General features: G+C 37.1%; 1 long non-coding RNA gene across 1 annotated transcript; it reads left to right on the forward strand.

Annotated features, from left to right (window-relative positions):
• Positions 1–26409, forward strand: LOC122237394. The gene is made up of 4 exons (XR_006215913.1): positions 1–71; positions 172–294; positions 25500–25579; positions 26177–26409. It is a non-coding gene; the product is annotated as an uncharacterized LOC122237394 (long non-coding RNA).
• Positions 26410–27489: the final 1080 nt, after the last annotated feature.

The following is a 27489-nucleotide window of genomic DNA, read 5'->3' on the forward strand; positions in this document are numbered from 1 at the left end:
GTTGGACATTTAACTGACTGAACCATCCAGGTGCCCGATATCCTATACTGTCTAAATAGAAAATCCCACTGGTAAGATGGCTACATTTTTTGTTTAAATTTCTTCAAATTAAATATTTTGAAATGTTTTAAATAGGTAATCTCCTTCCTAAATGTCACTGGTGAATTTCAGATTCAAAGGACATACTAAAGAACTATACAAATTTGTACTGTCCTCATGCTGCACAAATACCATAATAACTTGGAGTCTGGTCTATGTTCACTTGACATGAGGAGAATTCTCATTCACCTGAAGGTACTATTTTCTTTTCTTTTTTTAAAATTGAGCTATAACTGACATATTAGTAATGATTTAGTATTTGTAAGAAGGTACTATTTTCTAAGAAAGCAGTTATAAGTTCTTATGAGTTTTCTTCTTAATTATTATTATGATTTACTTATTCTATGATTTTACTTCAATGCAATAAATACAAATCTATTATTTAACAGGATTGACAAGCTAATGTCCATCTCTGAGTTGATCTTCTGTTAATAATTTATTAATATTTTTATTTTATTTATTTATTTATTTATTTATTTATTTATTTAAAATATAATTTGTCAAATTGGCTAACATACAGTGTGTAAAGTGTGCTCTTGGTTTTTGGGGTAGATTCCCGGTGGTCCATCACTTACATACAACACCCAGTGTTCATCCCAACAAGTGCCCTCCTCAATGCCCATCACCCATTTTCCCCTTTCCTTCACTCCCATCCACCCTCAGTTTGTTCTCTGTATTGAAGAGTCTCTTATGGTTTGCCTCCCTCCCTCTCTGTTTGTAACTATTTTGTTCCCCTTCCCTTCTCCCATGGTCTTCTGTTAAGTTCCTCAAGATCCACGTATGAGTGAAAACATATGATATCTGTCCTTCTCTGACTGATTTATTTCACTCAGCATAATACCTTCCAGTTCCATCCACGTTGCTGCAAATGGCAGGATTTCATTCTTTCTCATTGCCAAGTAGTATTCCATTGTATATAAACCACATCTTCTTTCATTCATCCATTCATCAGTTGATGGACATTTAGCCTCTTTCCATAATTTGGCTATTGTTGAAAACACTGCTGTAAACATTGGGTACATGTGCCCCTATGCATCAGCACTCCTGTATCCCTTGGGTACATTCCTAGCAGCACTATTTCTGGGTCATAGGGTAGTTCTATTTTTAATTTTTTGAGGAACCTCCACACTATTTTCCAGAGTGGCTGCACCAGTTTGCAATCCTACCAACAGTGCAAGAGGGTTCCCGTTTCTCCACATCCTCGCCAGCATCTGTAGTTTCCTGAGTTGTTAATTTTAGCCACTCTGACTGGTGTGAGGTAGTATCTCAATGTGGTTTTGATTTGTATTTCCCTGATGATGAGTGATGGTGAGCATAATTTTCATAGGCTTGATTGGTGCAGATGGTTCAAAAATTAATCCAGTCTCTAGGGAAGAAATACTATTAACTTTGGTTGCACATGGCAGAATAAAACTCTTAATATTCACAAAAAGAAAAAGACATGATTAGAATGAATGCTTTCTTTCAAAAGTCATGAGTCACTATGGACAGGGCTAGGGCTGATTCTTATTTTAGGATGAAGTAACCTTGGGTCCCTCCCTTTTCTCTTAGCAGCACGCCTGTTGTTTCTGGTTTTCTAGAGCCTTGAAAGAATTCAGTCAGCTGAAATTTGGGGTGTGAAGCTTTGGGCCATTTACTTCAGGGTCAATGCTTTGTTATCGTGTGGCAATAGGACTGGAGAGTACAGGGAGAGATTCAGCCTGAGAGAATTGGAATAAGGGACAGAGAACTGACAACATGTCCCCAGCATCTGAGATCTTAGGGTTAATGAGCAATGCCATCAATTAAGCAGGGGAGAAACAGGGACCAGAGAAAGCACTTTTGCAAGAATATCTTGCTTCTCAAACATTAAAAAAAATACCTGGCAGAAGAAGCCAACAGGAGCTTATAATTCTTCATAGGAAAAAGGAATGTGGTCCCATGAGAGAAGGAGAGGGGCATGGAGAAAAGAACTAAACATTTTTTTCCTTTTGATTTTGGGCCCTATAACTTCTTGCCAGTGACCAACGCAATATCTTTCAGGGCCAGCCTAGGGATAGTGTGTGTGTGTGTGTGTGTGTGTGTGTGTGTGTGTGTGTGTAAGGAAAGCTGAGGAAAATAAATTCCCCTTTTCCCACCTATGATGCAATTGCCCCAACACACAGACTAGCATCTTTGCCAAGTGCTTCATATTCCCTTACCAAAAACAAAGCCCTTTAGTCCACAATGTATTCCATAAAATATTTAAAATGAAAGTAGGTCTGGGCAAGTTGACACAAGAGAGTGAAGGATCTTGACTCAGAGCATAAACATGCATAGGCTTTTTTAAGGGAAAAGGAGTAGAAAGGATTGTCCAGACATAAAGAGTTTGCCTAGGGTCTGCAGGTTAATCTACAGAGGATCCCCATTAACATTTCTGTTGCTCGGAACGAAAATTACAGTTAAGAATGTAAAAGCAATCTGATCTTGCCAATTCTGTCTCCCTGGTAGAACCAGAGACCGCCATTTTGCAAAAAAGACAATACTAGTTTTGCTAAGACATACTAACATGTTTGCTTCCAAAAAAAAAATCTTATAATGGAGAAGAAGATAAAATCTAGCAACATTAGCTTGTGTTTTATGAAATACATCCTTAGGCAACTGAAGTGGCCTTGTCAAGTCAATTTTCTCATGGAGAATGCAAAGCCTAGAACAGGCAAATCACTTGCCCTTGTGTTCCAGGAGAGGCTATGCTGAGAGCATTGGAAGCTGAAGTCAAGCTCTGCAGAAATCTCCTCGAGGCCAAGTTGGCTCCTCATGAATCTCTCTCTTCTGCTTCCCTTGGCCTCTTTGTAGTCCTTTTCTTATACGACTTAGCCCTCTGGCTGTACTGGTTGGTCTCTGCCACTGGATGCGTAGGTTTGACTATATGAAAATTGCACATTTAGAATTCTTTAGCTATTTAACCTCTGTCCAACATGACCTTGGGCAAACTTCTGTTTTCAGTAAATTGAAGACAAGATTAGTTCTTACAGTAAAACAATGACCGCGATCCCCCAATTCTCTTTCTAAATAAAATGACCGTATCTCTTTATTTTTTGACGTATAAAATGTTATTAATAAGCTATAAAAAGCCTTCTTTGTCATCACTCTTCAAAATATGTACTTCATCTATGAGGCGTTGTTTCACAGACTTGTTTTTCTTGGTACTGGGCTGGATTTTATCAGGTGTGTAGCCTTATCTCCTCACCTGCTAGTCCCCTTTCAGGTAAGGAATTCATTCCCTCTGATCATGACACTACTGGCTGCTTACTGAGTGTCACGCATTGTGGTAAGACCGTCGACACATACCATCTCATTTAATTCATCCCAGAATTGTACAGGGATGAGGACAACAGCACTTGGAGTTGTAAATTCATTTCTTAGCCAAATTGAAACAGGTAGTAGATGGTGGAATTAAGTCTTTAAATACTATATTGTAAGATTCAATTTTCAGTGGACCATTTGACTATATTGATTATTCTTACAATTTCCTAACTTCTGCTTATTATCATAATACCAGCCAGTTGAAAATTTAACTTTAAAATGTATTAAGAGGACTAGAGTGTGAGAAATGAAGTACATACTTCCATGAAATGTGTCTCTATTTGAATGAAAAATAAATACATGGATTTGTACCTCTTAATCCCTTTTATCTGGTAAGAGGTATACACTTCCAATTATAAAATAAACCACAGGGATGAAAAGTACAACACAAAATACAGTCAATAATATTATAATAATTTTGTATGGGGACAGATGGTAACTACACTTACCGTGGTGAGCATATCATAATGTATGTAATTGTTAAATCACTATGTTGTACAATTGAAACTAATATAATACATGCAACCTCTTTTTCGATTAAAATTTTTAAAAATGGAAAAAATAAACATTAAAAAAATTAGAAAAAAAATAGAGGACCCCATCACTCCAAAGAATGTGCTCTTCAGCCACTATACTTCTTGCTTCTACAACAATCCTGAAAGTTGTCATATAGGTTAGGCTTGACTCGTGACTTCATGGCAGTCTAGGGCAGCTCATTCTCTCTTTGAGTGTGAGAATTGTCTTCCACATCTTGCACTGATGCTGGTGGCCTTTAACCTCTGTCCACTGGCCCTAATTGTCTCTATGGGGACTTTCTCTTTTCCTTATCCATTGTCAATGTCCAGAGTGGCACAGAGGGATGAAGCTGGAAAAAATAACATCAACCTAGTGCTTAGCAACAGACACAAATCATCACTAACAATCTTCAAAGTGCTTTTTGACTGCAGCAAAATGTCAGTTTCAAAGTACACTGTGGGGCTTAATTTTATTTCTCTTGCTAAAAAGTTGGGGCCTTTTATACTCATTTTCATTTTTCAATAAGAAGTCACTGAATTTCCTGCCTAGATCTGGAAAGACCTAATAAGCTATGCATGTGTGCGTGTGTGTGTGTATTTATGTGCACAATTGAAGGTGTGGGAATAAGCCAAATTCCAATTTGAGAGTGGCTTCTTTCATATAACACACAGGGTCACATGTTGACCTCCCCAGTATCTTGTATTTTGCTTTTAGATTGTGTTTTTATCTTAATGGTGCAGCCTATTAACTTGAAGAGAATGCTTACAATGGATTCTACCTAGTATATTGTCTTTATTATATTTTACTAATTATTTTCCACATGGAGAATATTTTTTTCAACTACATTATGAAACTCAAGGTTTTAGGCCTTAGTCTCTTCTCTCATGCTAATTTTATTCTGTGTTCCTTTTAGCTTTCACTGTTGAGTAAACACATATAGAGTATAGTTCACCTTTGCATTCAGTTTCATGACTAGTTGAGAACTTTGATGACAGTGGATCATTTGCGATGATTTATGCCAACAGTGAAACACTCTTGAACCTGTTATTTACTATAAATTTTAATGTATCTACAAAACTGTTGTCTGCTTTTTCAAATAAGCCATCATGCTCAATATATAATTTCCCCAGGTGCCTTCTCTCTTAAAAGGCTGCCTGAAAAATACCTTTGTAATGAGCCAAATACAGCAGAAAAAATTTTTTTCACTTGAGATTAGAGACTGAATGATGTTCATTTACCAAAATAAAATATTTCATTTCTTTTACATTTAGTATGTAACATTCAAAGCTTAATGTCTTTTTGAGGTAAAATTTAAATACAGAGAAATGAACAGAACTTCAGTGTATGATTCATTCTGGTAAATGTATACACCAATGTGACCACCGTGAAAATCAAGGTGCTAAATATTTGTCACTCCAGAAAATTCCCTTGTTCTCATTTCCAGTTAATTCCTATACCCATAGGCAACCACTGCTCTGAATTCTTTTGAACTGCATGTAAATGGAATTATATAAAGCATACTCTATGTCTGGCTTCTCTTGCTGAATATAAAGTTTTAAGATTCACTTACATTTTTATGTGAGTCAGGAGCTAATTTAAAAAATTTGATTAGTATTTCATCATAAAAATATACCACCATTTGTTTATCTAGTCTCCTGTTGATGGACATTTGGATTGTTTCAGTTTTTGGTTATTATGTACAGAGCTGTTTGAACAAGTCTTTTTGTGGACATATGCACATCTTTTTTTGTGGACATAGTTTTTCATTTCTCTTAGGTAAATACATAGATGTGGAACTGCTATTGTAAAGTAGGTGAATACTTAGCTCTATAAGCAACTGCTAAACTTAACTTTAAAATAAACTGACAAACCTAATGCCTTTTTAGCAAATGTTTTATTTATTTTTGAGAGGGGTGAGGGGCACAGAGGATCTGAAGTGGGCTCTGTGCTGACAGCTAAGAGACTGATGTGGGGCTCAAACTCACAAACCACGAGATCATGACCTGAGCTGAAGTTGGATGCTTAACCCACTGAGCCACCCAAGCACTCCTTTAATGACTTTTTATTCTGTAATAACATGAGAACTGTGTAGCTGCATTGAACAGCCAGACTTTGATGTAGCATTTTTTCTTAATAGCTTCTGATATGAGTTTTAAAAATACATTTAATTTAATTGATGTATTATTCCAAATAGACTTAAATTTTAATTCAAATTCAGGGTAAAAAAAAAAACCCTATAAATATCTTTTGATGTGTCTGTGTAATATATTGCGTCCCTACAGCGCATACTTCTGGTTAAGACAAGTCTGAAGGATGTTGTTCTAGGTCCCATTATTCAACTATTCAGCGACATTTAACACAGATTTTTTTTGTGTACCCACTATGTGCCAGACCTTTGGGATATATCAATTAAAACAAATACACAACGATCTCTATGGTAGTGAAGCTCTTGGTACCCATATTTCTTTGGCTTATCTTTGGGGTCTCAGAGGCAGTGCTCATATATGCTAATGTCTTCCTGCATCTATCTGCCAGAGGATATTCTCTAGCCACCGAAGCAAGCTTGGATGTGGGTAATCCAGACATGCTGTAGAGTTAGAGCCCAGGAGTGATTTTCAACCAGCGAAGTATGGAATGATTCTGAAGCACACCTACCCAGTCTTTCTGAGGGTCCCCTGTAGGGTGGCACTTGTCCCTCCAGCGGTATCCTGCTTAGTATCGTACACTGTATTGGCTTCCTTCTTTTTCCTTTTTCATTATCAGTTATCACAGTGCTTTCTGGCATTGCCTTTCAAATGAACTACTCGCAGCCACATCTTTATTTCAGGGTCTGCTTGAAACAAACTAAGGTTACAGTCTGGTGGGGAAGATATTAATAATAGATAAAAAGGGAAATAATGCAGTAATTTCAAGATGGTAAGTGCTATGGAGGGAGAAAAGAGCAAGGTAAAGAGTATTTGGAGCAATAGGTGTGGATTTGCAATTTCATATTGGGCAGTCTGGGTGGGCTTCATTGAGAAGTGGCATTTGAACAAAGACTAAGGAAGTGACACATTTAACCATACGGTTGTCTGGGGGAGGAGCATTCCAGCTGGAGGTACCAGTCTGCCTGTAGACTCAGGGGGAGAATGTGCTTGGTATGTTTGAGGAACAGCAGAGACCACAGCATGGCTGGACAAGCCACATGGAAATTAGTAGTGTAAGTGGTTTAAAGGGTAGTGGAACCAATTCACATTAGGCCATTATGTGCATTTTGGTTTTTACTTTGAGTGAAATGGGGAGCCACAGGAGGGTTTTGTGAAGAGGAGTGACCTGATTGGCTGTGAGTTTTACAAAGAGTGGTGGGGCTGCCACGGTGGAAATGGTCTCTAGGGAGCCCTAGGCAGATCAGGGAGATATGTTTTAGAGGCCACTTCCATAATTCAGATGATATATGAAGTGGCTTACTTGAGAGTAGGGTCAGTGAAGATGGTGGTCAATGGCCACTTCTGTAAATATTCTGATGGTGGAGACAAAAAGATTTCCAGATGACTGAATATGGGATGTGAGATGAAAAAAGGGGTCAAAGATGAGTCCGGAGTTTGGCTTTAACCATCCACTAAGATATACATTTCCTGGAAATGGGATTGTTGGTCAGGAGTAAGGTGATTGATATTTTGAAGGTATTGCCAGGTTGTTCCCTTTGGTAGTCCCATCTGTGACAGATCAAAGGCCTACTAAAAATCTTCTGGCAGTAACTATTCTATTTTTGAAGATCTGAAAATTTGTTTATTTTACCCTTGCTCTTGAAGATAGTTTCACTGAGTATAGAATTATACTTTGGCAATTAGTTTCTCTTAGTATTTTAAGGGCATTATCCAGCTGTCTTTTGGATGTCATCGTAGTTTGTAGAAGTCAGCTGATAGACTAAATTGTTGTTCCTTTATAGATGATGTGACTTTTTGGCTACTTTTTTTCTTTAATTGAAGTATAGTTGACACACAATGTTACATCAGTTTCAGGTGTTCAATATAGTGATGAGACACAGCATGTTATGCTGTGCTCACAGCAAGTGTACGTACTATCTGTCATAGTATGATGCTATTACAATACCGTTGACTATATTCCTTAATATGTGCCTTTTTTTACAGTTTATTTATTTATTTTGAGAGGGAGTGTGAGCAGGGGAGGGGAAGAGAGAGAGGGAGAGAGACAGAATTCTAAGCAGGTTCTGTGCTTTCAGCACATAGACTGACATAAGGCTTAATCATGACCTGCGCTGAAACCAAGGGTCAGATGCTTAACTCACTGAGCCACCCAAGTGCCCCCCTAATATGTGTCTTTTATTCCTGTGACTTATTCACCGCATGACTGGAAGCCTATAGCTTCCATTCTCCTTCGCTCATTTTGGCAATTCCCCACCCCCTTCCCATTTTGGCAACCATCAGTTTGTTCTCTGTATTTATGGGTCTGTTTCTGCTTTCTGTTTGTTTATTCATTTTTTTTTTTATATTCCACATGTAAGTGAAGTCATATGGCATTTGTCTTTATCTGACTTGTTTTATTTAGGATAATACCCTCTAGGTCCATCCATGTTGTTGCAAATGGCAAGATCGTATCCTTTTTTATGGCTGAGTAATATTACATTGGGTGTGTGTGTGTGTTTGTATCTTCTTTATCCATTTATCTATATATAAATGGGCACGGTTTGCTTCCATATCATGGCTATTATAATTAATGCTGCAATAAGCATAGGGGTGCATATATCTTTTGGAATTAGTGTTTTCATTTTCCTTAGATAAATACCTGGTAGTGGAATTTCTGTATCATACGATATTTTTAGTTTTAGTTTTTTGAGGAACCTCCATACTGTTTTCCACAGTGTCTGCACCAATTTTATTCCCACCAACAGTGCACGAGGGTTCCTTTTTCTCCACATCCTCACCAACACTTGTCGCTTCTTGTGTTTTGATTCTAGCTCTTTGGTTATGTTCTATTTCTCTTTTTTGTCCTTGATGTTATGCAGTTTCACATGTCATGGGTACGCATGGATTTCTTTTTCTTCAACTTGACATTATAGTGTTTCTAGAACTTGAGGGATGCTTTCTTTAAGTAATTCAGAAGATGAGAGCCAATATTTCTGTGAAGTTTACCTCTTTCTCTCTTCTCTGTGGAAAATTTTCTGGAGCCGTAATACTCATCTTATTCTCCATATCACTTTACCTCTATTTCACATTTTCCATGAAGAAATTTCTTGAGGACAGTACTGTTAATATGTTTAGTTCTATCGTTATCTTACTTGCTCTCCATTCATTTGTGTTGGTCACGTAGGCTAGGTTATGCAGCAGAAACACTTAACTCTTCAACTCTTAATGGCTTTAAATATGAAGTTTATTTCACATTCATACAAATTGCTCTGAGGGTCCAGTGTTTCTAAAAAACAGCTCCCTTCCACACTAGGATCCAGGAATCCAGTCTGCTTACATTTTGTGGCTTTACTATTTCAAAATGGGGTTTCAAAGCTTGCCATGGCAGGGGAAGAGAGAGTATGGAGAACTTATGCCTATTTTTAAGTGCTTCAGACCGGAAGGACACATATGACTTCTGCTGCTAGCTCATTAACCAGAAATAGTCACATTGGCTACAACTGAATTTCAGAGGAGACTGGAAAATGTAAAGGAACACATGGAATAATCAGTGAATAATAATGATCTCTGCAAAACTCTAAGTTTTAAATTTCTACTTCTGCATTAACTTACAGTGCTTTTTGCCATATAAGCATAATAGCAAAAGCTATATGTACAGCTTAATAAATGATAAGAAATTCTTCAATGTAACCACCACCCTGATTAAAAACCTTATCAGCACTCCAAAGCATACCATTTGCCTCTCTTCATCACAATATTTCTACCCCCAAAGATAACTACTATCCTGACTTATATAATAACCATTTCCTTATTATTCTTTACGGCTTTCCATTTATAAGTGCATCCTTAGATAATTTAGTTTGTTTTTGCTTGTTTGGGACTTCATATATACTGTGTGTGTGTGTGTGTGTGTGTGTGTGTGTGTGTGTGTATTTATGTCATGAGATTCATCTGTGTTCTTGCATATATTTGTAGTTTGTTCATTCCATTTTTCAGCTACAGATGGACATTTAGTCTTCAGGGTTTTTTTTTGTATTTTAAATAATGCTGCTATAACCATTATTGTATAGCATGTATTATATACATGAATACAAAGAATACTCTTTCTTGAGTATTCATACATTAATGGAATTAAATAAGGTAGGGGGTATTTTCCATTCTAATAGATAATGCCAAACTTTTCCAACGTTGTGTATCAGTTTATTCTCTCACCAGTTATATATGAGATTGAGATTCCCCTTGCTCAGGGAATTAAAAGCAAAAATGAACTACTGGGACCTTATGAAGGTAAAAAGCTTCTGCACAGCAAAGGAAACAACCAACAAAACTAAAAGACAACCAACGGAATGGGAAAAGATATTTGCAAATGACATACTGGACAAAGGGCTAGTATCCAAAATCTATAAAGAGCTCACCAAACTCCACACCTGAAAAACAAATAACCCAGTGAAGAAATGGGCAGAAAACATGAATAGACACTTCTCTAAAGAAGACATCTGGATGGCCAACAGGCACATGAAAAGATGCTCAACGTCGCTCCTCATCAGGGAAATACAAATCAAAACCACACTCAGATATCACCTCACGCCAGTCAGAGTGGCCAAAATGAACAAATCAGGAGACTATAGATGCTGGAGAGGATGTGGAGAAACGGGAACCCTCTTGCACTGTTGGTGGGAATGCAAATTGGTGCAGCCACTCTGGAAAACAGTGTGGAGGTTCCTCAGAAAATTAAAAATAGACCTACCCTATGACCCAGCAATAGCACTGCTAGGAATTTCCCCAAGGGATACAGGAACGCTGATGCATAGGGGCACTTGTACCCCAATGTTTATAGCAGCACTCTCAACAATAGCCAAATTATGGAAAGAGCCTAAATGTCCATCAACTGATGAATGGATAAAGAAATTGTGGTTTATATACACAATGGAGTGCTATGTGGCAATGAGAAAGAATGAAATATGGCCCTTTGTAGCAACATGGATGGAACTGGAGAGTGTGATGCTAAGTGAAATAAGCCATACAGAGAAAGACAGATACCATATGGTTTCACTCTTATGTGGATCCTGAGAAACTTAACAGAAACCCATGGGGGAGGGGAAGGAAAAAAAAAGAGGTTAGAGTAGAAGAGAGCCAAGGCATAAGAGACTCTTAAAAACTGAGAACAAACTGAGGGTTGATGGGGGGTGGGTGATGGGTATTGAGGAGGGCACCTTTTTGTTTTTTTTTTAATTTTTTTTTAAGTTTATTTATTTTTGAGACAGAGAGAGACAGAGCATGAACGGGGGAGGGTCAGAGAGAGGGAGACACAGAATCGGAAACAGGCTCCAGGCTCTGAGCTGTCAGCACAGAGCCCGACGCGGGGCTCGAACTCACGGACTGCGAGATCGTGACCTGAGCCGGAGTCGGACACTTAACCGACTGAGCCACCCAGGCGCCCCAAGGAGGGCACCTTTTTGGATGAGCACTGGGTGTTGTATGGAAACCAATTTGACAATAAACTTCATATACTGAAAAAAAAAAAAGAGATTCCCCTTGCTCTACATACTTGCCAAACTTGACATTGTCAGACTTTTGAAAATTTTCCAGTGTATTTTAATGTGTAATGCAGTTTTTCCTCTGATTTTACTTTTTACTTTCCTGAGTAAACACCTTTTGATGTGTTAATTGGCTATTTGTGTTTCTTTTTCTTTTTCTTCCTCTTCTTTTTTTTTTTAACTAGATTGTCTTTTTTATTGATTTCTAGCAGTTTTAAAACAATTTAAAATCCTTTCTAGATATATCTTCTATGTGACTTTTCTTAAATATTTAAACAGTAAACATACATGTAAATCTTTACTTGACAATTCTAATATCTGCCATCTAAGTGGATCTGCTCTTGTTATTTCTACTGACTCTTGCTTATGGTGGGTTGATTCCTTGTGTGTTTTCAATTTTTTGGATTGTGAATTCATGTTCCTTGGGAGTTCATCTGTGAACGTTGTTTCCAGTTTTGGTTTTAAGGTGTTCTCTTCCAGAGTACTCAAATTTGCCTCTGGTTGGGGTCAAGGCCTAATTCAAGACCACTTTAAATTATTGGCTAAGGCTTATGGGGAGCCACAGAAGCAAGTAGTATGATTTCAGTTCATTTCAATTGAGATTAGGCTTGTGATTAAGAATTTTCAGAAGAGATGGTCATTCCTCCTCATCCTAGAACTAACAGAAATAGAATAGGCAGATGTCTGTATCTTCTCCCTGTGCATTGTGGAATCTTTTAAAAATTTCAGTTCATTATTCCACTAAGATGTCAGCTCTCAGGGATTTAATTTGTTTTCTGAGAGTCCGATCCAACTTCCCATTTGGTTTAGTCCCTAGTTTTATCCCTGTTCTTTAGTCACACAGCCTGGTAAGCATGAAGCTGTACGCCTCTCGGGATCAGCAGATGTTCCCATGACAGACACTGACATCAGCGTTTTGTTCTCTCTCTGGATTCTGCTCGTCATTTCTGGCCTCTCAGGATTGCTCTCAATATCTTGTCAGTTCTTTTATGCAGTTACAGAGACTTTTTTTCTGCCTTCCCCCCTCTCCCCCCCTCCACTGAATCCAGCTTTTTAAAGCATTCTTTTCTATAAAGATTTTGCATGATATCTTATGACTTATATGGTGGAATAAGAAGTGAAGTATCTTCTTTTTCTTAAATAAGCCATAGAACAGATACCATTATCAAATGCCACTCTCCCTTGTTTCATGTTTTGTTTTGAATGGGCTGGGAACTGTTGGTGTTAATCCTAACAGATTAGAAATGTGCATGAGTGGGCCATATGGGTAAGAAGGGAAAATATTTGAAAACTAATAAAAGACAATGAGGAAAATTGCTAGAGAGGATGCCCTCGTATTGCACTGTTTCCTCTTAAATGTTGATAAGAGGAACTAAGAAGGGAATTGCTATTGACACTGATTTCTCAAACTGCCTATTTAAATCCAATGATGAAGAAATTAAGATAGAATTCATTTTCTTTAGAAATAGTGCATTTAACATATTATTTAAGGTCAATGTAACAAATAATAAAACGTACAAAATTGTCCTACAGACACTGTTGACTAACATAAATATTGACTTGGGGTATTAGGGGTCGCCAATCAATATAATTTAACACCACATTGCAATCATTGGTCTCAGAAACTTTTATTATTGATGCAAAACTACCAGTTTTGATTTTTGAAATGTTTTCAGCCAGCAGTTGAAATTTATTCTTATTTTTTAAAAATGCTTATAAGTAAAATTCTTTACACATTTTTTAATTTGAGCAAAATCATATCAGAAGAGATTATTATCAACAATTATGAAGCACGTTTTTGAATTTCTAGATGCAACTGCTGAAAGATGGTTATGACATTGTAATTTTAATTTTCCTTTTACTAATTTCTATTGTCTAAAATATATAATTAAATTTTTTTTAATGTTTATTATTTGAGAAAGAGACAGAGAGCAAGCAGGGGAGGGGCAGAGAGAGAGGGAGACACAGAATCGGAAGCAGGCTCCAGGCTCTGAGCTGCCAGCACAGAGCCCGACGCCGGGCTCGAACCCACAGAGCGCAAGATCATGACCTGAGCTGAAGTCGGGTGCCCAAACCGACTGAGCCACCCAGGCTCCCCTAAAATATATAATTTAGATATCTATCATGCAATATATGTGATTTTAAGAAACAATTTTTCACAAGTGGAAGGTTAGTGTATAAGCCACTATTACATAATTCTACTTTCACTGGCAGGTTAAAAGTGATTAGGCTTGAAGCTTAATAGCAAATAATCTTTTATTAAAGAAGAATGAATTTTATTTTAGTGTATTTTAATAATACGCTTTTCAGTTCCTCATGCACAAAATCAAATATTAAAACATTTACATTGTAATTTAAGTTTAATCTGTAAAACATGCCTATGGTATTGTTAAATTTGTTTATATATGTACTGTAACTATTGTTTTTGGCTGGAGTGTTCTATGACCAAATAATTATGCAGTGTTGACTTGAGCACATTATTTTATAGATTTTATGGGTAGCACTGTTCTTTAAAGAATTTTTTTCCCTATTAAGAAGTTGAGTTAAAAGTGAATGCTAATATTTATTTTATAATAGCCAAGACAGTAAAACTTTCTCTTTAGTGAGTTTTTAAATGAAACTGTAAGTTTTCTAATACTAGTTTATATTACTTCATCCAGAGCAAAATGTTTTAGAAGTAGAATTTATATAACTGGTGGAAGGGGTGTTGACTGGCATTTTACTTTCCACAGACTATTGAGCGAGGAGAACATCTACTGTTTAAATGTTGTTTAATCTCTACTTCTCTCCCCCTATAAATCCATTAAACAGCATTCCCTTGTGGCATAAAAGTTTTCCAGTAACCATTCGCCCCCCTTTTTTTTTTTAGAAATAACACCTTCCTGGCCCAAGTTGTAGATGTGCATACAGCCACACAACTAGACCATCTTTCCCAGCCTCTGTAACAACCAGATGTGGGTACAGTCATCTTTTAGCCACAGAAGTGTAAATGGAAGTTATGTGTGCAACATTCTGTCCTATTCTCTGTAAAGAAAATTTACTGCCCTTCATATTCTCTTCTTTCTCTTCTGACACTGTGGAACATGCAAATAAGATGTTGTAGACCCAGTTCCAGTCATGCCGAATGGGGTAGCATCCTAAAGGACAACAAAACAGGAAAGAAGGACGTAGGTTCGTGGAGACCTCATGGGCTGAATTTGCCTTCTACCTACCAGTCCTGTGCTGGGACCACCCACAAATCTAGACTTAAGAAAGAAAGGAACTTCTTTCTTAACAGAGCTGAGTGAGCCACTATACTTTTGACATTCTTATAAATATAGCTGGTTAGTCTCTATCCTAACTAACACATCTAAAAAGAAGCTAATACAGCTTCCATATCTGTGCTAGCCATCTGCCCTATAGCCACTGAGCACATTAAATGTGCCTAGTGTGAATGAACAATTTTTAGTTGTATTTAATTTTAATTTGTTTACACTTAAATAACACATGTAGCTATTGGGTACCATAATGGACAATACAGCTCTAAACTTTTAGACATTATATACACATTAAGGGGCGCCTGGATGGCTCAGTCAGTTAAGCATCTGACTCTTGATTTTGACTCAGGTCATGATCTCACGGTTCATGGGCTCAAGCCCCACGTTGGGCTCCACGCTGGCAATGTGGAGCCTACTTAGGATTCTCTCTCTTCCGCTGTCTCTGCCCCCACCTCTTTCTCCCAAAATAAATAAATAAACTTAAAACAACTTATACATTTATCAGGTTAAAAGTTTGCAGAAAAAACCACATTGATTAAAAAACTATTTAATCAAGTTCTCCTAGTAACTAAAATTAAAAGCTTATATGTCATGTTCTTAAAACATTTGAATACCTTAAAGATCAGGAAGAAGACATAAACATTGCCAAAAATCTAAGACTTAATGAATTACAGAGGCATTGATTTTTATGAGGTTCAGTTTACTGCTTTATTAGCTTAGAACATATTATCGTTGTCAGGTCTTCCTTCCTGGGGTTAGAATCCTACCTTGAACTTTCCAAGGTTATAGGTTTTTGAATTGCCAAGCATCTGACACTGAATTATTAGCTATTCGAGTCCAGCTGCAGTTTCCCAATCTGAGGTGACTTGCTTTGGGCTGGGCCCCTTTTTAACAGGAATAAAGCTATTATATCAAGGGGGACTTTAAAAACTTGTTATATGCCTTTTTTTGGTAGGCTTTAGTTGTTTGGAACTTGATATTTTTATCCAAATGGTATGTCCTTTATGTTCCCTTTAGACAATGTTATATACACAAATTTTACATATTGTCCTGAAATTGTTATATTTTGACCTCCTTTGCAAGTATCACTGGAAAATTATGCATAATACATGTTAACACCTTATTTTAATTAGTAAGGCCATCAAGGTTGCATCTCCCAGGAGACAAGGGATGAAACCTGCATAAAATCATCTCTTTTTTAGGTATTTGGCTAATCCATCATCTTGGAACACAGTTAGGCTGTATATGACCAGTGATGTTGAGTAACTTTGGGTCATCTTTCTACTTGGTCACTGGAAATGCCCACTAGTGGGGAATCTTTCCTGCTCTTGGAGTAGTTTCTGCTGTTAATTGGAGACTTTGACTTACTCCAATTTTTAAAATCTCTCCTATTTACACAGGATGAGGATAGTATGTCTGCATATGATATATATTTAATAAACAGGATACTTACCTTTGTTAGCATATCGCTCCAAATTACAATTGATACAAAGTGATTCTGTTTTGTTAGGATCACTTTTCTTCTGTTGTTTTACATTAATTTTCTTAAAAAAATATAATGGACATTTAATCATTCAATTTGTGTCAACTGACTAGTTATTCTTCACTTTTGGATATTTGAATGATTGCAGTTGGCCAATGAGAGTTCCCGTGAGCTGTCTCTTTAGTCTCCCCAAATCACATACATTTTGAAAGTACTCTTAATTTTTAACCACAACAAGGTGTTGCATTTCCTTCATGAAAATTTACTTGGAATTGGTTACCTTCCAAGTTTCCTTGTCTTTTGGCTGTAAGGAAGTGTGTATGAATGTTGATGAGCAAACATTTTGAGTTGAGTTACTTCATGGTAGAAATGCAAAAAAAAAAAAAAAATTGTCCTTAAGTCCTTGGGTTCACATTGATTTTTTTTTCTTTTACCAACTAGTGTTATTAAGTCATTTAAACTATGCCTAATATAAACTTTATTTTCTTTATAACGTGCCTTTTAGATTTTTGGCTTCTTGCTTGAGCTTTCAGTACTCTCTTCTTACTCAAAACTTTTGTCTCATCCATCACCATTTTGAAGGGAGGTGGGGAGAAAGGGATCTAACTTGAGGAATCAGAATTTTTGAACTGGCAAGGGCTTTAGAGATCATTAGTGTGTCCCTGTCATTCTACAGATAAAAAATTGAATACTCAAACATAGTGGACAACTTATCCTAAGTTGTATGTATGTGTGTATATGTATGTGTATACACACATATATACCTTTTCTTAAATTGTTAAAAAAATATGAGTCGTACCCTGCTGGAGCTGGGGTTTGGTGGCTTCCCTGTAAGTGTCTTGAGATCCCTAGACAAATTTGGAGATGGATCAGATGTCCTGGGTCTGGGTTAGGACTGATGGCTCTCTTCCTGAGAGATTGCTCTGAGGCTATACCTGAAGGTAGGAATTAAGTTAGGCCTCTCTCAGATCAACCTCAATCTAGAAACTGAAGGGTTTGTCAAGACACTCCATACTTAGAATTGGAAAATGCAGGAGGGACAATTCAAGTCTCAGGTCACTCTGAGCTCATACAATCCGTGTGTCTGCCATAACTGCTCTGCATTTTAATAAATTTTTGAGATAAATGATATGCCTTATGACTGAATTCTAGCATGAAAAACTAGGTAAAACAATAGATAATCTTGGAAATCATGGATATCATCTAATTCTTTTTCCTTATATACAGAACAGAAAGCAAATCTGGTTTAAGTTTTATACAACAATTATTGTGGCATCAGAATTCATCATCAACACTTGTTCTATTTCTTTTCAAAGTTTATTTATTTTTGAGAGAGAGAGAGAGAGAGAGTGAGCAGGACGGGGGCAGAGAGAAAGATGATGACAGAAGATCCAAAGTGGGCTCTGTGCTGACAACAGAGAGCCCAATGTGGAGCTCAAACTACGAATCGTGAGATCGTGACCTGAGCCGAAGTCTGACGCTTAACTGACTGAGCCACCCAGGCGTCCCAATGTGTTCTAACTACTTAAAAAGTTACAATAAAAATAAACAACAATGTACTTTAATTAGATATAAAATATTTTCAGATTAAAGTATTTTTGGATTATTAGTTAAAACTTTCTACATAATATTTTAAGCCATTTTAATTTCAAGTAGATGTCAGTGTGCTCTATGCATTAAAAACACATTTTGTAATTTTGCTACACAGAGAAAGCTGAGGGGTGAACATCCATTAGCATTACCATCTTATAACTAATAAGATACATGTAACATAAAAATCTAAAATTGTGAGACTGTTATCCCCCATTTCAGTAGAAGAATTTTCTTTGATTGTGCTTTCTTACATTTGTTTCTTTGGATCTTTTTTTTGGAAAGGCTACATAACTAAGAACACAAGGTTTAAGAACAAATTATTTGTTATTGGGCTAAAATACTTTTGTTTGCTTATATTAGAATTTAACACTTTAGATAACTATGAAATACGATAACATAATCTTAGTGAAATTAGACCATGATCTTTCTATGATGAATGACAAAGTCAATATGTTTTGTACAAGCAATTTTACACATACATGTATATAAATATTTATGTATAATATATAATATATAGTAGTCAATCCTATTATAACAAAATATAACAAGAGTCAATCCTATTACTTTAAAAGCTACATTCTTAAAGAACAAAGATGAGAAATTAAAGCTTTCCTTTAGAAAATGTCTTAAAAAGCTGTCACCAAGTCAAGGAAGTAATTTGATAAAGACAGCAGTCAACTAGAAATAGAAACTGCTGTTTAGCCCCTGGAATAAAGCCCTGGAAACAGACAGCTACATAGCTACATTTTATAGACTGTACTGGGCTATTAGCTTTATTGTTCAGAGCATATTGATTTATGAAAAAGAATCAGCAACCTTAACTATTTCTTGGAAGAAATGAACAATTACTTTATATTAAAACTTAAGAAAAAATTACACAGTTCATTTAAATTCATGGTACTGCCTAGGTAATTTTCATTATACCAATTTGCAAATATAATAACTCATCCCTGAAATCCCCTCGTCTGGCACTTTTCTCTCCTTAGCAAAACCTAATAGGGCAGAATTTCAGTAAAGTCTCATGTTATAATGATTTCTCTTCTCTTACTTGGGGAAGATTTTTTTCTTAACCTACTTTAAAGCAGTCAGGAAAATAAATGATTAAAGCACATCTCATCATGCAGTGTCCTTAGTTTTGTAGCATAAGTTGCTTTCTTAATACAAAATATTCATTGTAAACTCATTGTGAGGGGAGATATGTATGAAGATGGCACACCATAACTCAAATGTGTGAAGAAAACCATATATCTTATTTTATTTTATAACTGATCTCATTTGTCCTCAAGCCCTTCATCTCACAAAGGGAAAGGAAAACTTAATTTGTCAATTAAAGTAATTCCATTATTCTCCAGTCAAAGTTAATTTTTTTTAAATGTACTTTGTTTTATTTTTTAAATGTTTGTTTATTTTGAGAGAGAGACAGAGAGAGAGAGAGACAGAGAGAGAGAGAGAGACAGAGAGAGAGAGACAGAGAGACAGAGAGAGAGAGAGAATCCCAAGTAGGCTCTGTGCTGTAACAGAACCTGATGCAAGGCTCAGTCCCATGAACCATGAGATCATGACCTGAGCTGAAATCAAGAGTCGGATGCTTAACTGACTGAGCCACCCTGCTGTCCTGAAACTAATTTTTTAAAGAGGAAATTGACAAATACTTCAAGTCTTTTCTGTTCTTATTTCGGGAAATGGAGAAGAACCCATTCCCACATGGTGTTGAATGAGAGCCCGATGCACATTTATTGTTCTTCCATTGAGGCATTTATCTTAATGGTGTCTGGGCAACAAAGTCTCTTGTCATTGCTATCTTTCATCTGCTCATGTCTGGTGTGATTTTTGTTTTTTATTTTTTGTTTTTGTTTGTTTTGTTTTGTTTTGTTTTGGTATGGTCAAGATACAATGGTAGCCCCTTTTCTTGTCTCAAGTCTTGCTGGCAATAGTTTCCTTGATTCTGGTTGAGACTCCAATTTGCTCATTTTCTTAGATAGTCTCTCCTATAAACATTCTACTGCAGAATCCCTTGTTTTCTTCCTGCAATAATCTTATTAGTGAGCTCACCAGCTGGAATCCTCAGCTACTCTTCACATCTTCTCTAGAACCTGCTGGGAGTTCTGCATTCTCTACATACCTGACATAGATCAAAACACAGGATCCTGACTCTCCTATATTTCCTCTCCTATATTTCCACAGCCTTCTTCAAGGTGGTCTCCTTCTAGAGTCCCAAATGTAAATGATGGCACAAACCTTTTTTTAATTTCTCTGGCATTTTTGGACATTTTGTATCACTTTTCCTTTGATTTAGCCCTGGTGCTGAGGGTACCTTGGGAACAAATCAGGACATGGGAGGACACTCATGAGTAGACTCTTTTCTCTTTCTCTCTCTATTTGGCTCCTTTTCCCTTGGTCAAAAAAGGGATTTATTCTTTCTCTTCTTTTCTCATCAAGATTTCTTTCAGTCAAATCCTTCTATTTTCTTAGCTGGATTTGCCCTCCTAATTGGGGGGGGGGGCAGAAAATGGTTAAAGATTGCTAAGAAAGAAACCAAAAGGGAAAATATATTTGTAGATATTTTAAAATATCCTCATTATATTCTTCTTCATAATACCCCTGGAATTTTGTATAATGCTATCTTTATTTTAGAAATAAAAAGAGAAATTAAGGACAGTCAGGACTATACAAGCCTGAAACTTAGGTTTTTCCCTGCTTTAGAAACACATCATTCAGTGCTATTTATCAGCACTCCTACATTGTGTGTGAAGTTTTGAGAATATTAACAAGAATAAGACATTGGCCCCTGTCCTTCTAGTTAGGCAGATAAAATTGATGTGTTGTTGATTAAAAATGGCATGTGAGCGTTCAATGAATCAACACTGCCATAATTCATAGGTAGAGTGATTGATTCAGACTGGGCTGGTGAAAGAGCATTTCATGAGAGTGCAAAATGTAAGCTACACTTAGAAGTATGGATAGGATAATGGAGGGTAATGAAGTAATGGGGTAATGGAGGAGGATGATAGTCTAAGGGAAAGACACGACTGTAAGAGTGGAGGAGGAGGATAAAACTTTTGTTTGAGAAAGAGATAATTCATTTCCTTAGTCAATCATTTATGTAAGAAGTGCTAGGGAAATGAGACTGAACCAGAAGTTTGGGGGTGTTATATCTTGAGACATGGCTCAGTTTGCCGTGATTAACAGGGCACTTAGGAAAAGTTAGGACTTGGAACTAAAGGTTGCCAGTACATAGGAACTCAATACAAGTCCCAAGAGAAACTGGTGGTCAGGTCACAAGGTTCCAAAGAGTGTGGAAACTGATTGTTGTTTAACAAGGCTGCGGTGGTGTAGATAAATATGGAAGGAAGCCAGGGATCTTTAAGTGTGAGTAGAACTTAGAGGCTGTGATACTTGAAGACCAGAAGGCTGCACGGAGAATTTCTTAGGGATGGAAAGGCTCCAGTCCAAAGAATGGCTCCAGTCTTGACAGTAGCAAGAAGGAAGGGCCCCCATCCTTGATAGCATCACCAGGATAATGACACAGGCCTGAGGAGCAGCAAAGGTCATTTATGCTCTCTGGGAATCTCATCCAATCTCAGCGTTTATTGATGACATGCACATGTATGGGACTTGCTCATGGCAGCACAGTTTATTGGAAAGAACGGAGTTTGAAGTCAGACCGACCTGGAATTCAGACAGGCTCAGTTACATTATCGGCTCCTTGGATGATCTTGGGACATTAACCTTAATATCCATTGAAACGTCTCTTAAATGGAGATTAAATGTCATAACTAAAGAGTCATGTTGACAGTTGTTGGTAGAGGAGGTAATATATGTAGACTCTCCAGTGTATAACACAAAGTAAGTATTAATTTTTCTCCCACTTACTGATACAAGTTTCTTATTCTCAAATGCTTAGAGTCTCCTTCACTGGATGCCCGCACAGCACCTCAGATAAAATGCCTGCTGTTGAATTCATTATCTCCACTCCCAAGCCTGCTTTTCTTTCTCTTTCCTATTTGCATTTATAGCACTACCATGCTCCCATTGTAAGCCTTTAACCCAGAGGCTATAAAGGATACAGACCCAGGATTGGGGTGAGGTTAGGGATGTGAATTGTGCAACAGCAAGGTTGGAGCCGGTCTTTATTGAAATTTTTGATATTTTCTGGCACAGTCACTGTGGAAAACAGTAGGGAGGTTCCTCAAAAAATTAAAAATAGAATTATTATATGATCCAGTAATTCTACTACTGGGTGTTTACCTAAAGAATAAAAACAACATGAATTCAAAAAGATAATAGGCACCCCTGTTTATTGCAGCATTATTTACAATCGCCAAATTATGGAAGCAGCCCAAGTGTCCATCCACAGATGAATAAATAAAGGAGAGGTGGTGGATATACACAATGGAATACTACTCAGCCATAAAAAAGAATGAATATTACTCAGCCATATAAAAGAAAGAATGTGTATGGATGCAGAGGGTATAATGCTAAGGGAAATCAGTCAGTCAGAGAAAGACAAATACCATATGATTTCGCTTATATACAGAATTTAAGAAATAAAACAAACAGACAAAGGAAAAATAGGACAAACCAAAAAATAGACTCTTAACTGTTAAGAACAAATGGATGGTTACCAGAGAGGATGTGGGTGGGGAGATGGGGGAAATAGGTGAAAGGGATTAAGACTACACTTATTGGGATGAGCATAGAGTAATGTATAGAATTGCTGAATCACTATATTGTACACCTGAAACTAATATAGCACTATATGTTGACTACACTGAAATTAAAATAATAAATAAATAAATAAATAAATAAATAAATAAATAAATAAATAAAGGAGGTGAATTTTATGGTATGTAAATTATACCTCATAAAGCTGTTTAACGTGTATAAGAAAGGAATTTTTGCTACTTTCTTGTTGACGCATTTTTTGGCAATAAATTTCACTTAAAAATCGCATTAAATATTATTTATGTTGATTATTGAAGTTTTGGTGCCTCTTTAAATGTGCATGAGGTGAGTGCTTCTCTTGCCTCACCCTACTCTTGGCGCTGAAATGATGCTCTACCTGCAGATATATTGTGTTTATTTTGCATATTGTTCTTTAAAATTTGAATTAGTGTGTCCACATTTAAAAATGAAGAGTTATCAGATAAGCATCCAGATTTATGGCTTTTTTGGAAAGATTCTAAAACCTGGCACCACTTGATCTGTATTTCCTTCACCAGCAGTCAGATAGAGAAGAATAAATAGTAGCTACTTTCTGCACAGGGGCCAGGAACTCTCCAGTGGGCCACAGTTCCCACCTTTCTCTCCTGTTTGTATCTGTATGTTCTTTTTTATTTCTTTTAAGTTTATTTATTTTGAGATAGACAGAGAGGGAGGGAGGGAGAGAGGGAGAGAGAGAGAGAAAGAGAGAGAGAGACAGCGTGAGTGGGGGAAGGGCAGAGAGAGAGGGAGAGAGATGGAATCCCAAGACTCTACTCTGTGAGCACGAAGGCGCATGTGGGGCTTGATCCCATGACTGTGCTGTCATGACCTGAGCCAAAATCAAGCGTCAGATGCTTAACTGACTGAGTCACCCAGATGCCCCTGTACCTGTATGTTCTTATACTTTACCTTTGTGCCCCATCTTTTTCTTCTCTCATTCCTTATTCTTTTCCTTCCTTCCTTCCTTCCTTCCTTCCTTCCTTCCTTCCTTCCAGACTGATCATTTCATTTTCCATTATTTTTTAAGTTACTCTTCTATCCTTTTCCTGGTCAGCTCTTCTCCATGTTCTGCTGCTCTATATCTATAGGATCAAAGAAAAATAGAACTGAAACGTAATTCAATCTCTTCACCTTATGTAGAGGAAAGAATGATGAAATATAAGAAGGTTGAGACTTTTCAAAGATCATGTAATTAATAAATGAAACAAATTATACCCAAGCCCATGTCTTTGAAGATAAACTTTACTACTTGTACCCCCTTGTTAATATTTTTTAAAAGCCCCTTATCTCTTCTTCCTCAACCCTGAAAATCTAACAATCACCGAACCCTTGTTATGGTAGATTTTATTTAGAGTAAAATCATAATGTTTAGGGTTCTGTCTTTTGCCCCCGATGCAACAGTTTTGTCTAAAAATGCTTGGATACTATGGACACAGCAGACTAAGAGCCCCAGGGACAACTGGGTGTGTTTTTGCTGTGATAAATGACAAAAGAGAGAAAAAGAGGTGGTAAGAGGATCTGCATGACTCTGGGTGGCTTTTGCCTCTAGGAAAGTCAAACCAGTTTCCTGGATTGAAACCAGGTCACATCTTTGCTTCCCACTCCTGTTTTCTTTTTTGAGATAACAGTTGAGAAAATTATTCCATAGGACCTGGAATGTTTTCTTTTTCTTGTCATGGGTCTCAGTTGGGATAGTATTAAACTGGGTACTTAGTACACCGCCATCTTAGTCAGGGCGACTGAGGCATATGAGAGGATAAAAAAATGAAAAGTGATGTGCGCAATGACAGGTTCTTGAAAGCCTCTTACATTAACACTGTGTGAAGGTGAAGATCAGACTTCTAATAGTTGTAGCCCGTTTGTATTAAGTCAGAATTTGTTAACAGGGCTCAAAATCCAGGGCAGAGTGTGACTTCTCTAGCTTACCAAGAATTTGTGAAGGAGGGTATGATGGTCTTTATCAGTTATTCAAACACTAATCTAGGTATTGGTGTGAGGGTGTTTTATAGATATGATGAAAGTCCATAATCACTTGGCTTTAAGTAAGGGAAATTATCATAGATAATTTGTGTAGGTCTGATTCAATCAGTCGAAAGGCCTTAAGAAGAGAGCTGACTCCTAATAAGACAAAATTTCCCTATGGATAGCAACTGCAGTATTTCCTGAGAGTTCCAGCCTGTCTTTCCTGATGGCCTGCTGTTTGAGTTTCCCACTTTTCCAGACAGTACCCACAATTGTGTGAGCCAACTTCTTGGAATAACTGTCTCCTTATATGTCTCCTACTGGTCTGTTCCACTGCTTGAACCCTGACAAAGTAGGGAAAGAGAGGTATCTGAAGGGTTTTGTTCTGTGTATAGCATTGGCACCTTGAAGATGATAGAGCTGAGTACTGGGGTGGGAAATATGAACATGTTTAGATGCCAAATCTGAGTCCTTATGCTTTTATAAAATCAGTGAAATGTTTCTAATTTGGAGGAAGTGGTTCATACTGACTAGTGATATTGAAATAAAATTTGATAGGGTGATAAGCATGTCTTATGTTCCAACTATACAGAATGATGTAGATATTATAGTTTTTAGGCTTCCACAACTGAAGTTCCTTAACTTCAAGCTCATTTTCCAGTTCTGGATGTCAAGGACAAAATGTCAAGGAATTACACATTTGAGAGATCAGACGTAGAGATTGGTGGGTTTCACTGCCCTTACCCCAGAGGTCTCATTTCGAATACAAGAAGTGCATCTGTGAAACATTAATATTATTTAGTCCTAATTGTCAAGGCCTTTCTCAACAAAATGTTTCCTTTCTCTAGCCTCCTGCTTTCTTTCCAGGTCCCAGTCTTTGATCACATTTCTTTTACAGAGAGACATCTCAATGTGCATCTTCCAGAGGGAAGAATGTTACAGAGCAAGGCTTAGGGTTTTAACCCAGGAAAACTAATGGTATGTAAGCTGTATGTTCCCTGCTTTTTGGCATAGTTGAATTAACAGAGTTAATCTACATGACTCATATATAACTTCAGAATTTTAGCAGAATGGCATCTAGAAAGAAACTATAGATAAAGGATATTGAGATCAAAATCTTAAAACTTAACCATTAAAATGTATAGAAAATGTGCCAAAATAATGAGAAAGATTGCTGACAATTTATTAACAAATGAATTAACCTCATATTTTATCAGAGGTCTTCTGCTGTGAGCCTCTTTTAAACTATGTTGTATGTAGAGCTAGAGTTCTGAATCTTTTGTAATATCTCTTAGAAATGTTTATAAAGAGCTATCAATCATATCTCTAAGGTCAGTGCTTTCTATTATGATTTTTCAGAAAGTACCAATCTTTTATTCAATAATTTTATATTTCTATAGTGAATATGATTTTTCTGGACAATAGTTATGTCAATAAGTCAGCTTTTAGGGCCTTAATATAATTTCAAGTCAGAAAAAACATAACATTTCAGATAGGATCAAATTCAGTTATATATAACAGAAAATCCAAAGCAGCAGAGGTTTAAATAAAATAGAAATTTCTTTCTTTCTCCAGTGAAAGATAGCTGGAGGCATGATGGCCACTCTTCCATCATCAGGGAGCCAGCAACTTCTGTGTTTTGGCTCCACCACCTTGGAATATGGCTTCCACTTTCATTGCATCTTTTAAGATGACTGCAGATATGCTGGTCATCATGTTCGTGTTCTAAGCAACACAGAAGAATGGAGAAGGACAAAAGGGGGGGAATTACCAGCTCAGTCAGAGCCCCTTAAGAAACCTCCATGGAATTCCATACAGCAATCCTCTTCTTCTCTAAGTCCCTTCATGATATTGAGTGTTCGGGAATCTGGGAACACTGTCACTTAGCTGGTATGTTACTGCCTTCGGTGAAGTAGGGCAACAGTGAAGGAGGCAGAGAGCTAGCTGACCCTAACACACATCTCTATTGGAAATCACATTTAAAAAAAGGAAACAAATGTTAAATGCATTGTCTAAATTAGAAGGAGAACCAAGAAGAGGATTATTTTAAGTCTGGCTTCTAACAGGGTAAACATGTTCTCTATCAAGTTTGTTATCATTCACCGGAGCATTTTGATTTCTTTGTGGTCTTCTGTATGACTTTGAAAGTTGATATGGTATAACTGGGGCAGAGAGAAGAGAATGAGTTGCTGGAGTAGATGTAGGAGCACACGGGTGTGGTATGTGTATGTGTGGAACGAAAGGCCTTGTGAGTATGGAGATATGGATGGACTGATGAGTGCCTGGCTGAAGAATGGAACCCTTCTTACTATGCTAAATGGACTAAAATGTTGGAGGTCCAATGTGTTTGGGAAATGAAATGTGATGATTATACTAGACAGATTTGAAAGCACAATTTTCCTTTGCTTTTCCCTTGTGGGAGACAGTGACTTTGTGATGGATTGTGATGCTTTATATAATCTTTCATTCTCTTTTATGCCAGAGCAATGTATAGTCTCCTTTTGTGATTGAATTGCATTTATATAGATCAAGCTGTGTGTTTGAGAATTCACACAGTCTTGGTGTTGGCTGGATGTTGGGGAGAAATACTTGAATCTTAACAATAATCTTTGCACACCAAAATCTTGGAAGTTCCAAAAGCCACTGAGGAACTTTTTCAGTGCTAACTGGAGCCTGTAGCCTATCACAGGATTTCTAAGTATCACAAGAAGAAAGTAAGATCATTAGAAGAGGTCCCAGAGGAGATGCATTTCTGAACTGGGGCAAAGATTGTGAGTGCAGTCTTTAGCACAGCTCCCTCCCCCACCTTCATCTCTTAGGTTTAGTGGACTGGGGATTGGGATTGTGAAATATGATAAGTACTTAACCTGCACACAGCCAGCACCTCT

The sequence above is a fragment of the Panthera tigris genome, chromosome A3 (assembly GCF_018350195.1).
Source record: "Panthera tigris isolate Pti1 chromosome A3, P.tigris_Pti1_mat1.1, whole genome shotgun sequence".
Taxonomy (NCBI): domain Eukaryota; kingdom Metazoa; phylum Chordata; class Mammalia; order Carnivora; family Felidae; genus Panthera; species Panthera tigris.